Below are 15,376 nucleotides of genomic sequence, written 5' to 3'. Positions count from 1 at the left end.
CCAGAGGTATGCCCTACATTCATTTCTTTATGTTTCCTGAGTTCTCAGGTAAATGAGGAATCAGAAAAGGGGACAAAGAGGTTGACTCCCCAACAATGTTTTCTTTCTCTATGGTATTTTGCAAAAGACTGGAGAATACTAATGATTCTTAACTTGCTAAAAGCAGCATTAGAATTCTGTCTAGCTATTCTCAAATCTCTGACTGGACAGTGTTCCATCTTCCACATTTCAATTCATCCATCATTCAATTCTATTTATGCTAGATAAAGTGACTTTTTGTAGTTTATTATCATATTATCCTTACAGGCTAGTATTCAAGGAACCTCCACTGCCCCCCCTCCCCACTCTCCTTGGAACTCTTGGAAGTAAGCAGGAAAACAGTTTAAGTGAATGGTGTCTAAAGTCATAAAATACTGTGATTATTTGGGGAAATTTGGGGGGGCGTGTGAGGGGAAAAGGAAGGAAGGAGAGAGTGAATAAACATATTTTTTCAACTGATTGAATCATAAAGATCTCCAGCACATGAACCCACACTCATAGGCCAAAAAGAGAAGACAACTAAAAATCCCTGCAAGGGGACAAGATTTCTTCTCATTCCATAGGAAGGCAGGGTCTATGACGCTTTATTTTACTGATCATCCCCAAATTCAGTTTCTGTACCCAACACAGACAATTGTTGCCAACTACAGAGTGTCAGGTAGGTGAAGAACAAACACAGACTATCAAAAAAGATGGAAGCATGAAAGATGCAATATTGAGTACAGTATTGAGAATTTTTAAATTATGACAGTTCTAAATGAGGGCCAGCTCTGTGACCTGTCACATGTTAGGGGGCCTTTCTGGATTTCCTCCTCTAAAATTGGAATAATTCTATCAACTTTTTAATTCCATGAATCTGTGATTGTTCATTCTAACCTGAGTGTGGGAGAACTTTTGTTTGATTTTTTTCTCCTTTTGGAATCCAACGAAGGAATGCTAAATTTGAACTCTAGGTTTGGGAGTATACTTTAAAATATTAAGAGGTTATGAAGATTTCTAACAAGATTTGTGAAGTAATCCCTTGTCGATTATCATTTTGCCAGTCACAGTTTTATTGCAATGTGGTTTCATATTTGGATGCCTAAATTTTAAACTTTGTGATCCCAAAGGACTTAACTAGTTATCCTTATCATCAATTATCTCCACCCCAACCCCAATCTTATAATCAGATGGTGGAGAGAGAAGAGGTCTGCTATTCTCTACCCTTTCCATATATGACAATTGGAGAGTAACAGTAGGAGACCCAGCCCACAAAAACCATGCCCTTCTTTTCTGGAAAGACCAGATGGCTTCAAAGAATGCTGCCAAGGCTTGCAAAAATGATACCAGTGAGAAAGCAAATACAAGAAAGCATTAATTATCAATACAGAAAGGGTTACATCAAGAACTTTACAAAAAGAAGTGGGGTTAATATGAAATAAACTCTATCTTCCACAGCAGATCATGGCTTTCAGAAAAATGAGCTTGTGAACAAATGAGGGAAATGATTCTTTTCTGCTTATTGGCAATTTTGTTGTTTATTTCCTATTTTCTGTGAAACCTTGAACTTGCCAATGAAGGTTTTATCTAACATAACACTTTTTACGAATGTAACCATCACCACTCCAAGAGAGATTATAGTAACAAATTCTGAAAATACTCACATATTCTCACGAATCATGTTTTAATTGTGAGTTAGCCATCGCGGTTTATCTCCACTACTTATGTGTTCACTCGCTGCCTACTTTAAAGAAAAAGTATTTTGCTACTTTTATAAGAGAAAAAAACATTTTACCTCTTTTTTGAATAAATCTTCCTCTCTAGGAAATAAATTCAGAAGTAAGAAATTCCATACCTGTTCTGCATAGTCCAATTTATTGTTAATTTCATTACATATTGACATAATAGGTGGTGTGTTATTTTGGAACTTATCTCTCTCACAGAAGTAACAAACCAACATTAAGAAAGGAGAGACACTTACATCTTTTTCCTGGATAAAGATACCTTCTCTAGTGTTATAGAATTGGTTAGAGACGATCAAGATATGTCTAAGAAAATATAATTTCATAGAGTCACACTCTCTCAGGATTGAAAGGAATATTAAATGACATTGAATCTTTAACCAAAGGCAGGGTGGAATTGTAAAAAGCATATATGCTGTGGAATTAAAGGACCTGGATCAAATCACAGCTTTGCTACTTAGTAGCTGTGTGTTTGGGGCAATTTATTTAACCTTTCTGAGCCTTAGTTTCCTCACCTGTAAAATGGCAATAGTGACTACAATATAGAATTGGTGAGAGGATTGAAGATAATGCATGTAAAAGACCTGGGACAAACATAGTGATTGTTGTCATCATAATTTTCCCACCAACTGGTCATTAAGCTTATTTAAACATCCTTTGTGACATGGAATTCACTAAGTGCTCAGGTAGTCCACCTCGTGTTTGGAGGGCTCTTCCACGTTAGTTCTTCCTTGTACTGAGCTTGAATCTTTTCCCCTAGAACTTTTCCCCTAGAACTTTTATCTACTGTTTTTGTCTACTTTTATCTACTTTTACCATTGCTAGTGGGGCTGCACAGTTTAAGTCTGTATAACTCAAGTATGTAATCTAGAATGGAATATGCTTAAAAAGTGATGTTACCAGTAGATTTATCCACATAATTTAGGGTCAAACTGGCTTCCTTTTCCTGGCACCTATCCTTTCGATACCTATTGAATTCACTAAATTAATTAAAGACTGTTCATTGTCTTCACTAGAACTGTGGCCAAAGCTTGAGTCGCACATGCTGTAACTTCCACAGTTGTGAGGGAGAGACTCAAATGTAGAACCTTACAATTATAACTTTATCATATTAATTAGTAAACTTGTAAAAAATTCCATTTGCAAATATAATTTGACTATTTAATCAGTTGTCACGTGGTATAGCTGTAAGATAATGTAACTGACAAATGGACAAGAACTTAGTGCATTTTATTTAACAAATACTCAGATAGTATTTAACTGTTCGAATTTAACATTAGAACAGGCACTGTTCTAGAGCTTTACATATATTAACTCATTTAATTCTCGTTCATAATAACCTTCCATAGTAAGTACTATTATTATTCTCAGATAAGGAAACTGAGACATGTAGAGGCTAAGTAACTTGTCTAAAGTCAAAAAGCTAGTAAATGGCAGAGCTAAGATTTGAATCAAGCTGTTTAGTTCCAGAGCCTGTGTTCATACTCATTATGCCATGTTCCCAAATTTGTCAAAATTTTTAAAAATTCTGTTACATGGACCAGTAGGGCTGCTTAAAAGCAAGAAAAACTTGATGAATTAGCACTGTTGGATTCACAACCTCCAAACTTTATAAAAGCACTATTATAAAGAGAATATCTTCTGAGTTACTATGGATTTGATTTATGAGACTACAAAATGTTGACTGGAAGCAATATCTAGCTCCAGTCTAAGCAAGGCTAGGTTTCTAATAATGCTTCATTTCATATTTCAACTATACAATTGAGAAGGAATTGATGAATGCCTCTGAATTTTGATCTTCTAATAAATACTTATTCAGATAAAAATTGTTTTCAAATATTAAAACATCCATACATATTTTAGTTTTATTTTTTAATTAACATGTGGTAAAATTGTGTAGTACATATGTGCATGTGTATGTGGTTCTATGAATTTTAATACAATAGATTCATATAACCACTACCACAATCAAGATATATAACAATTCCATTATCCTAAAAAACTCCCTGGTATTACTTCTTTGTAGTTACCTCCTCAAGCCCTGGCAACAAAGAATCTGTTCTCCATCACTATAGTTTTGTCTTTATTAGAATGTCATATAAAAATTAATTAATACAGTATGTAAAGTTTTGAGACCAGTTCCTTTTACTTAGCATGCCCTTGAGATTCATTCAAGATGTTGCATATGTGAATAGTTCATTTTATTACTGAGTAGTATCGCAATGTAGAGATGTACCACAGTTTGTCCATTCACTCACTGAAGGCCATTTAAGTTTTCAGTTTCTGATAATTATGAATAGAACTGCTATAAGCATTCGTGTAGGTTTTTGTGTGAACAGAAGTTTTTACTTCCTTAAAATAAATACTCAAGAGTGGGATTGTTAGGTCATATGATAAGAGTATTTTTAAATTAATTAGCAACTGCCAGACTGTTTTCCACAATGGCTGTACCGTTTGCATTTCCACGAGAACATATGAGCATTCCATTTGTTCTACATGCTCACCAGATCTTGATATCAGTATTTTTTATTTTAGGTATTCTAATAGGTATTTCCTTGTGATTTTAATTGGCATTTCTCTAATGACTAGTGATACTAAATTAACATCTTTTTGTGAGCTTATTTGCCATTCATTCATCTACTTTGGTGAAATGTCTGTTCAAGTCCTTTGTTTATTTTAAAACTGGGTTGTTCGTTTTCTTACCCAAGTTGTGAGAATTCTTTTATGTTTTAGGAATGAGCATTTGTCATTATTTGATTAGCAAATATTTTCTTATAGTCTATAACTTTTCTTTTTATTCTCTTGCCAGTATCTTTTGAAAAATTTTAAATTATGACCAAGTCCAACTTATCAACTTTTTTCTTTTATGGATCATGTTTTTAGTGTTGCATGTAAGAACTCTTTGCCTAACCCCAAGTCATGAAGCTTTTCTCCAAAGGTTTTTCCTGAAAGTTTTATAGTTTTATATTTTACATTTAAATCTATGACACATTTTGAGTTAATTTTTGTTGACTGTGTGAGATTTAGGTTGAAGTTAATTTTTAAGTATACAAATGTTCAATAAGTCCAACACCATTTGTCAAAAAGACTATTCTTTGGGAGTTTCTTAAAAATCAGTTGGCCATATTTGTGTGGATCTGTTTTTCTGGGCTGTCCTGTTCAGTTCCACTGATCTAAGTGACTGTCCCTTTATTATACTACACTGTCTTGGTTAACCCAGCTTAAAATTCTGGTAGGGTGATTCCTTCGATTCTACTTTTTCAAACTTATTTTGGCTTTTCTAGTTCCTTTGAACTTCTATATTAATTTTAGAATCAGCTTGCCTGTATCTACAAAACTTCTGCTGGGATATTTAATGGAATTGAGTTAAATATATATTTCAGTTAGGGAGTTGAATCTTCTTATTCTTGAACACAATATGTCTTTCCATTTATTTTTTAATTTTTTTGACCATTCATTTTTTCATTTTTTTAATTTTAATTAGTTTCAAGTATATAGTACATTGGTTAGACATCTATATAGTTAGTAAAATGATCCCCCAATTGCTCCCTTCCTCCCCTGACCCTCCACCTAGCCAATGTATTAATGCTAGTTGCAGTCCTTATGCCGTGCTCCCCATCCCCGTGACCATCCATCAGCTACTAATTTGTACTTCGTTAACCCTTCACCACATTCTTCCAGCTCCTCAACCCCCCTCCCCTCTGTCTGACACCAAATTGTCCACTATATTTGTGAGTCTGTTTTCGATTAGTTTGTTCTTTTTCTTAAATTTGTTCTTTTCCTTAAATTCTGCATATAAATGAAATCATATAGTGTTTATCTTTCTCTGTCTGACTTAAATACTTTCTAGGTTCATCAAAGCAATATCTTTTTCCATTCTCTTCCTTTTCATATGTAGGGGTCTTATTTTCTTATCCTTTCAGCCACTCCATCTTTTGGTTGGAGCACTTAATTCTTTTCCATTTAAGGCACTTATTGATAGGAATGTAGTTGTTACCGTTCTTTATTTCTGTTTTTGATACATGATTTTTCTTCTTAAAGAAGTCCCTCCAACATTTCCTGTAGTTCATGCTTGGTGGTGATAAATTCCTTTAGTTTATTTTTGTCTGGGAAGCTCTTTATCTGTCCTTCAACTCTAAATGATAGCTTTGCTCGATAAATTATTCTTGGTTGTAGATCCTGGGCCTTCATCCTGTCAAATATGTTTTGCCAAACCCTTCTGTCCTGCATAGTTTCTTTTGAGAAATCAGCTGCTAGTTGTATGAGTGTTCCCTTATATGTAATTATTTGTTTTCTCTTGCTGCTTTTAAATGTTTTTCTTTGTATTTAAGCTTTGGCATTTTAATTATGATGTGTCTTGGTGTGGGCCTCTTTGGATCCCTGATTTTTGGAATTCTCTGAGCTTCCTGGAGTTGTATGTCCATTTCCTTCACCAGGTTAGGGAAGTTTTCCATCATTATTTCTTTAAACAGCTGTTCAACATCTTGATTTTCTTCACTTACGCCAATCAGACGAATATTTGGAACCTTAATAGTGTCCTATATCCTCCTTAAATTATTTTTATAGTCTTGACATCTTTTTTCTTGCCATTCTGATCAAGTGTTCTGATTGGCCTTCCTGTCCTCTAGACAGGGCATTTGATCTTCTTTATTCACTTTGTTTATTCCATTTAATATACTTCTCATCTCAGATAATGTGTTCTCCATTTCAGACTGGTTCCCTTTTATAATTTCCATTTCCATTTTTATCTCTTTGTTGGAGTTCTCTACATTTCCCAAAAGTTCACTGAACATCTTTATAATTAGTGTTTTCAACTCTGCATCTGTTAGATTACTTGACTCCATTATATCTGGATCTCTTTTCTGTTTTGTCATGTGGGACCTGATTCTTTGTCTTCCCATTTTGGCTGCCTTTCCGTGTCTGTTTCTATGTACTAAGCAAAGCTCCTAAGTCTCCCAGTCTTATTAGCGTGGATTTGTGAAGTAGATGCCCAGAGGCATAGTCCTGAGAGGGATTCAGCTGCAGGCCAAATTTAGCTCAAGCCTCTACTCCTCTGGGGCCACCTATTAAGATTCAGCAAGCAATCCATAGATGGTGTGCTTATAGTTGCCTCAAAAGGCCACACCAGAAACCAAGACCAGCTGCCTCCACCAGTGTGAGTCCCAGCAAGGAGCACCTGACTCGCTGAGGATACACCTGGATGTGGCTTGGGTGGGGCCGAGTTGGGGGAGGCAGGGTTTCAGGGAATCCTCTGGGTGGAGCAACCTCTGTTATCCAGTTTGATGATGTCAGAGCTATGGCAGCACTGTGTCCTACACACTGGTAGCAGGGAGGGCTCAACAAGGAACGATGGTTACCGCCGGCACTTCTGTACCAAGTGAATCTCTCCTCGGCCCTCACTCCAACAATGTCTTCCTCTAAGTCCCTGGTGACCCTGTATGCAGCCGAATGGGCCCCGGTGCTCAGATCCAGCAGGTCCGTCACCGTGAAAATCCACTTGCGTGGATGCGGCCCCTATAAGAGGCATCTGCCTGCTGCTGCTGCCACAGCTCCGTCTCACTCAGTTGCTCGAGACTGGGCAGCCCCATGTCCTCACCCTGTCCTACCTTCTGCTGTTGCAGGGTGCTTTCTTGAATTTCTCCCTAGTTGTACGGCTTGTTCATCTAGATCCCAGGCGATTTTTCCTTGCTGCTCCTCCTTGTTTCCGTCACAACTTTGATTTGGTCGCCATTGATTTTTCAAATATTGAAGCAGCCTTGCCTTTTCAAGATAAGCCCTACTTGGTTACAGTGTTTTTAAAAAACTTTTGGGTACAATTTGCTAAGATTTTATTTCTGTATCAATGTTTATAAGAGATATTAACCTACAGTTTTCTTGTACTGTCTGGTTTTGGTATCAGGGTTTTATAAAAATGAGTTGAGAATTGTTCCCTTCTCTTCTATTTTCTGGAAAAGTTTGTGTAGAACTGGTATCATTTCATCTTTAAATGTTTAATATACTATACATTGTAACCATCTAGGTGTGGAAAAAATTTCTGAAGCTTTTAACTATAAATTCAATTTCTTTATAGATATAGAATTTTTCATGTCATCTGTTCATCCTTGATGAGTTTGGTAGTTTTTCTCAAGGAATTAGTTCATTTCACCAAGGTTTTCATATTTATGCATGTAGAGTTGTTCGTAGTATTCTTTTACTTTTCTTTTAATGTCTACAGAGTCTGTAGTGATATCCTCTCTTTCATGCCTGATATTAATAATTTACATCTTTTCTTTGTTAAGATATATAAATTTTATTGAGGTTTATGAATTTAATCTCAAAGAACCAATTTTTCATTGTATTGAGTTTTCGCTATTTTCTGTTTTCATTCATTTCTGCTCAGTTTTTTTATTCCTTCTGCTTGATTTGGATTTTTCTCTTTTTAAAAAGTTTTTTAAAGATCAGTGATTTGAGAACTTTCTTCTATTTTAATATAAACTTTTAATGCTATGAATTTCCCCCTCACCACTACTTTAGCTGAATCTCACAAATTTTGGTATGTTGTGTTTTCATTTCCATTGAGTTCAGAATATTTTTACATTTCTCTTTTGACATTTTCTCTGACTCATGGATTAATTAGAAGTGTGTTAGTTACAAATGATTAGAGATTTTATTTTATTTATTTTCTTATTTAATCCTAATTTAATTCCATTATGATTGAAGAGCATAATTTATAGGATTTAAATTCCTTCACATTTTATGACTGGTATTATGATCCAGGATATTGTCTGTCTTGGTGAATGTTCCATTCACGTTTAAGATAATATATATTCTGCTATCGTTAGATGGAATAATTCAAACATATTTATTGGGTCCAGTTGGGTTGATGGTATTAGTTCTTCTATGTCCTTGCTGATTTTCTATTTATTAGTTCTATCCATTACTGAGAGAGGAGTGTTGATGTTTCCAAATAGAATTATGGATGATTTGTTTCTCCTTTCAGTTCTATCAGTTTTTGATTCCTGTGTTTTGTAGTGTTCTTATTTATTTCTGGTGATTTTCTTTGCTCTGAAGTTTACTTTGTCTGATATTATTATAGCTACTCTTGCTTTCTTTTAATTAGTGTTCACATGGCATATTTTCTTCCATTTAAAAATTTTAACGTACCTATATTAATATGTTCAAATTGAGTTTTTTGTAGACAACACATAGTTGGATCACATTCTTTGTATCCATTCTACCAATTTGTGTGTTTTAATTGGTATATTTAGACCATTTCTATTTAGTGTAATTATTATTGTATTTGGATATAGGTTGACCATTTTATTTATTTATGTTTTTTGGTTTCCTTTATTATTTTTTCCCTTCATTTCTCTGTTTTCTCCTTCCTGACTGTGTTTGGACATTTCAACATTTTATTAGAATTTCATTTTATCCATTGTGTTTTTGACTATATGTTTATAGGAAAAGTTTTAATGTTTGCTCTTGGGATTAAAATGTAAATATTTAATTTTTCATAATCTACTACTTTGAGTGGAATATAAAAATCTTCTCATGATTTAGATTCCTTTACTCTCACCTCATTATATTGTAATTGTCTTGTGTATTACATTTACATACTGAAAACCCCATCAGACAATGTTGTCATTTTTCTTTCAAACAGGAACTGTATTTTAAGGAACTCAGGAGAATGGTCTATTATATTTACCTAGATGTTCTCCATTTCTGTTGTTCTTTTTATTCCTGATGTTTCAAGTTTCCTTATGGTATAAGTTCCTTTTTGTCGAAGGAACTTCCTTTAGTAACTCTTTAGAGTAGGTCTGTTGGCAATGAAATTTCTTTGTTTTCCCTCCCTGAGACTTTGTTTATTTCAACTTCATTCATGAAAGATATTTTTGCTGGATTTAGAACTCTAGATTGACGGGGTTTTGTTTTGTTTTATGCTTTTGTTTTTCTTTTCCAGCACTTTAAATTGTTCTACTTCATCCTACTCTACCCCCTATGGCTACTGATGAGAAATCTTTAATTATATGAATTGTTGTTCTCCTGTAAGGAGTTTATAATCAGCTTTATCTCTTACTTTCCTGAGTTCCTCCCTCTCCATAATCTCTGATATCTTCTGGTTCTTTGGACTTTTTTCAGACCTACAGCCAGGAAACCAGTGTTTTAGGTATCCTGCTCTGCTGTGTACTTTCTGGGACTGTGCCATGTCCATGGCCAAGCAGCGGAAGGATAGAGAGAAATAATGCAACTAGTGTTCTGCTCACCCTCTTGGGACCACGGCTTCTTTGTAGAGGAAGTTTCCCCTCCCTCAGAGTTTTTGGTGCCTGTGGGACCTCACTGCTAGTGCTGTCATTGCCACTTCTTACCAGGATTTCTTGGGGCCTGGGGCGCTAGAAAAAATAAAAGAACAAAATCTGTCAGACTTCTCTGACACTCTCTGGGTATTAAGAGATGCTTTTTCTGCTCCTTGAGTCAGAACTAAGAGGCTTCTCTTGGAGCTTTCTCTGTCTGTGCTCTGGTACCCATTCTGAGTTTCGGGCTGCCTTAAGTCTAGACCAGGGGATTCTGGTTGAGTAAAAAAAACGAAATAGAAAACTCACTGCTCATTCAGTGGTGTTTTGAATTCTGGTCTTCTTCCCCAGTCCACCTGCTATTATTTACCTTCCAGAGTCCTCAAATTGCTGTTCCATGTGTTCTGTCCAGCATTTACAGTTACATTCAGTGAGAAAGACAAGATGTAGTGTGCTTATATCATCTTACTCAAAATTGGAATAATATATCATGTTTTAATTGCTGTTATGTACTGAATCTTAGTATCCTTTCAGAATTCATATGTTAAAGTCCTAACCCCCAAAAGATAGTATTTGAGAAGGGGCCTGTGAGAGGTAACTAAGATTAAATGAGGTCATGAAAATGGGGTCCTCATGGTGAGATTAATGTCCTTATAAGAAGAGACCCAGAGTACTCACTCACTCTCTCTCCCTCCCTCTCTGTCATATGAGGACACAGCGAGAAGGTGGCTATCTGAAGCCAGTAAGAGAGAGCTTACTAGGAACCAAATTAGCCAGCACCTTTATCTTGGACTTGAGACCCTCTGGAACTATTAGAAAATAAATTTCTGTTGTTTAAGCCACCAAGTCGATGGTATTTTGTTGTGGCAGCCTGAGCTAAGACAATTGCTAAAATATTCATGAAAAAATTCATGGCCTTACATATTGTGTCACCCTTTCCTTCAATCACAACTTTTCCCCATAGTTCTACCTGAACATATTTTCTGCAAGATTTGTTAATAATGTATACTTAGCTGAATATCCAGACAGAAAAAAAAGTCCCCACAAACTAGACTGGTAGCTTTAGTGATCCAAATAATTATTTTATTTTTACTTATAATGCCTCAAATATATATTTTGATATGTCTATGTTTTGAGTTAATTTAATGCTTGATTATTTGGTCCCCTTGACTAAATTTACTTAATGTTTTACTATAAATAATCTCAAGGCTAAGTGATCAAGATTCTGTTTGGACCAATTCTTTTTATTTTTTGTCCTTGAGAGGCTTACTTCAAAGACTATATGGTTAGAAGTCCACAATCTATTTCTTTCACTTACAGCATGATAATTATAAAAAATGAGAGCAATGCTAAATAAATATAATTGAGTAGAAGGAATATAAAAGAGTTCACTTATCTTTTGCAGATGTTTTAAATATTATCATATATGAAAATAAACAAAACACTAGTAATTTGTGACCATCAAAATGAAGGACAAGTCCTTATCATTGGAGTGGAACTAGGCTGGAACTAGGCTATTGTCTCAAATAGGCCCAAGACTCTAGAATAGATTAGTGAGCTTTGGTACCTAAGGCAATTTCATGTTATGCTCTATTGCTCTCCATTAGATGGACTTCTTTCTTTCCTTTCCTCCATAATATTTTCTGTCTCATTCATTCCTTGTTCTTTTTCCCCTCTTCGCAGTTTTTTACATCTATAAACTTGGATTAATCAGTAGAACAGAATTTAAAGAAGCTGCTGATCCTTGAGGGGAGCGCCTTCCCCTTATCTACCTCAGTCTCCCATCTCTTCCTTGTACGCATCCTCTGTTCCCTTTACTGTTCCACCTTTCCATATTGTCCTTCTCCTCAAAGCCATGCTTTAGCTCTGCCACTGTTGGACAGAAGATATAGCTTAACTCTGCTTGGCTCGCTTGAGAATAAAAAGGTTATTACTTATTCTAGAATGAGTAATTTCCTTCTCACACCAGAATCTTATTAAAGTATCATATTGTTCCAGAGTTAATAAGAATAATTTGTGAAATTAAGCCTCAGTTGTGATTTGGCTACTTCCATCTTAGAGAAAATTAAAAAGGAAAATATTATAAATGATAATTACATCAAAACTTGTTTGAAAAAGTTAGCCTCAAATAAAATTAGGAGTCTACCTTCTGGGAAATTTTGGTTATTTATGCTGCAACTGAAGAGAAGGTACATTATTGTGTTTGCTTTGTAATTACAAAGGCTTCATAGACCTTTTTTTCTCCTTTAGGACACAGAATATTAATGAAGCCTGATATTTTCTTTGTGGATGTTCCCTTTGGGAAATAAAAGATGGAAATAGTGATTAAGGTCTTTTCAAAGAATATCCCATACCAGAGTAAAGAAATATAAGGATTATATAACATGACATGTTAATATACATATAATGTAATATATGGCTATTATTATCTAAGGATTATATTAAATCCAGATGATGTTATATTTGTATATTTAAGTATGTATTTGAAAAAGTGTGTAGTCTTTTAGTCATTGAGTTTATAAATACTTAAATGAGTGTCTATCTGATATGTAAAAAGAACTGCTAGGGATTTTGGGAAGTACAGAGGTTTACACAAGATTTTTTTTTAACTTCCAAAAACCTTCAGTGGGAAGTGGGAAGAGCTTCACTGAAGTGAAGACTGAGATGTAGTTAGAAGTTGTCAGGGCTTACACTAGGGAGCCTCGATGAAGTTTGGATTCTAAGTGTTACTGTACCTTCTGACAATTGTGAATGAGGCTGGTTCTTGGGAAGTCTGAACTGGTTTGCTCTTTGCACAGTTCTGCTGGGACCAGCATTCTTCTAGTTTGTGGGAGACATTATCCAGAAAACTATCTTGTCCATGGGGGAGGTGACATCTCCTGAACCTGGCCCCCTGAGAACTTTGAGTAGGTGAGAAAAGGAGGTTGTATGCATTCTTGCTCATGTCATAATGTTGGACATGTGACTTAAGAGAACCATGTGGTTGGTCAATATAATTGAACTATTTCTTTACCAAGCCTTGACTCTAGAGTGACTCAGAGGCTAATGCAATTCATTTAAACTCTAACTGAAACAGTGGTATGATGTAAGATTATAGCAATAAAAGACATAAAATAATTCAAAAACAACCGTTTATTGGGAACATCTTGAAAGACTGGGAGAATTTTCCTATCATCTTCGATTTTGCACTTGATAGTTATTCAGCATTCATTCAGCATTTACTGAAAGCTTACCATATGTCAAATAATATGGAAGGTGTCAAAGACGGCAACAAGGAAAGTGTAATTAAATAAGATCTAAATGATATAATCCTCACTTAATCCCCACAACAACTCTTTGAGGTAGGTACTATTATTATCCTCATTTTATAAATGGGGACATTGGGAGACAGAAAGATTAAATAACTTGCCAGAGATCTTACAACTGATAAGTGGAAGAGCAAAATTTGAAAGCACACAATCTGGCTCCAGAAATGATGCTTTTAGCCTCCATGCTATATAGCCTCTCAAGAAATTTATGATCTGAATATATATTGTTAAGTATCTTTCATTTCAGGGTAAGGTAGTGGAGGAATAGTGTATAGGGAAGCAAAATAGTTGTGTTTCTTGTAAACTAACACCTAGCGTGTCTGACTCAAGAAATGCTTCAGTTTGTGCTCCAAAGAAAAGAATTGAGTAACAGGAAAGTATTAAATACAGCAAAATGTTGGAAATATTTATCAACAGATGGTAATCTATTTAATTTTCCAGGGCTATAACCCTGCATCCTTTTTTCACATATACAATAAATACAATCAATCAGATAACATTTCCTTTCTCCCTTTGGTAGAGGTATTTGTATGAAGGTTGCTTCACCATGGTGGTTTGGACCTATGTGGGCCCATCTGGTGAACTGTTCAGATATGGTCTGCTCTGCCGAGACAGTGCTTACAGAATAATGGGAACCTTAGGGAGAAAATTCCTAAAGGTGGAAAATTGTAGAAATGATAATAAACCCTCAGTTATATGAAAGGGATGATTTCAGTTCTTGTGGTAGAGAAGCAGTATAGGGTCATATTGTAAGAAGTACATGAGATGTATTTCTGTAAATCATGTCTGTCAAACATTAGTTCGACAGTAGTATGTAATCAGTAATATTCATTATTATTTAGGTCATAGAACTCACCCAGGCTGTCCTTATAGAAACATATTTACAGAGACCTGGGAGAGAAAATATAAATATGCTAGGGGTCTTCATAAAACCTTACATATGCACTTTATTGATCCTATACTTTTCTAAATGCTATCAGCAAATGTTTATGCTAACAAATATCAGTAGTTATTATCATTATTGCACTTATTACCTCCCCATTTTATGTTATCATTAATTTTATATTGGGGTCTATGAAAAAATAGGATTTAATTTTCAAAATATTCAAATATTTAAGTAGATTTCTCTAAACAGAAAGAGAAGAATGAAATTCATATGTATGGGCAACAAACTTAATTGTCATTACTAGGCACTATGGATTTTGCTGTCCAATAGAAATGAACTCCTGAACTGTGATTTTATCATAGAATTAATTTATTGCAGAGTCACTTTCTGATTATTTCACCAGTAGATATTTGCTCGATCACTAATATTTCCTCTATTCATTCTTCCTATAAAGTAAATAAATACCTTACTTCCTCATTCTAGGCAGGTAGAAATTTCAAAAAGATGATGAGGAAATCCTTTTCTTTCTTGTTGGTCCTTAGGCCCTTTTAATTTCCCCTCCACCCCCAGTGGGGGTAGTCATTAAGATGTCTCAAACAACTGTGGAACATTCAAAATCATAACTGTGATATGATCATGTTACACAGCCATTTGAACTCCTCTGCTTCAGGGACAAGGTTTGAATGATGTCACACAGCCTATGGACTTCACACAGCTTCCTGGACTGATTTTTTTGTTGTGAGAGGATGGGATATGAGAGAAAGACAAGCCCACTGTAATTCTGAGGATCAGATTTAACTAGGATCTGATAAATCTTGAGGTATTGCCATATCAATAAATTGATCTAATTTATTCCTTTTCACCTGATGTATAATGTTTCATCATATGAAAATATCACACTTTCTTTATTCATACTGATTGACATTTAGGTTCTTTCTAACTTTTTTCTATTTTAAATAATGTTGCCATGAACATTCTTATATACGTATGAAAGTTCCAGTAGAGTTGAGGTCTTTAAACTTTTTCATTAGCTTACCCCACAATTTGGAAAATTCTAGAATTAAACTTTTTCATCATAAATTTAAGTAGTTGTCAAGGAGTTAATTTCAAAGTGGAATTCTTAAATACATCCAATCGAATATAAATACCATA

The sequence above is a fragment of the Pteropus medius genome, unplaced genomic scaffold (genome assembly GCF_902729225.1).
Source record: "Pteropus medius unplaced genomic scaffold, Ma_sr-lr_union100, whole genome shotgun sequence".
In the NCBI taxonomy this organism is placed as follows: Eukaryota; Metazoa; Chordata; class Mammalia; order Chiroptera; family Pteropodidae; genus Pteropus; species Pteropus medius.
Note: the sequence above shows the minus strand (reverse complement) of the source record.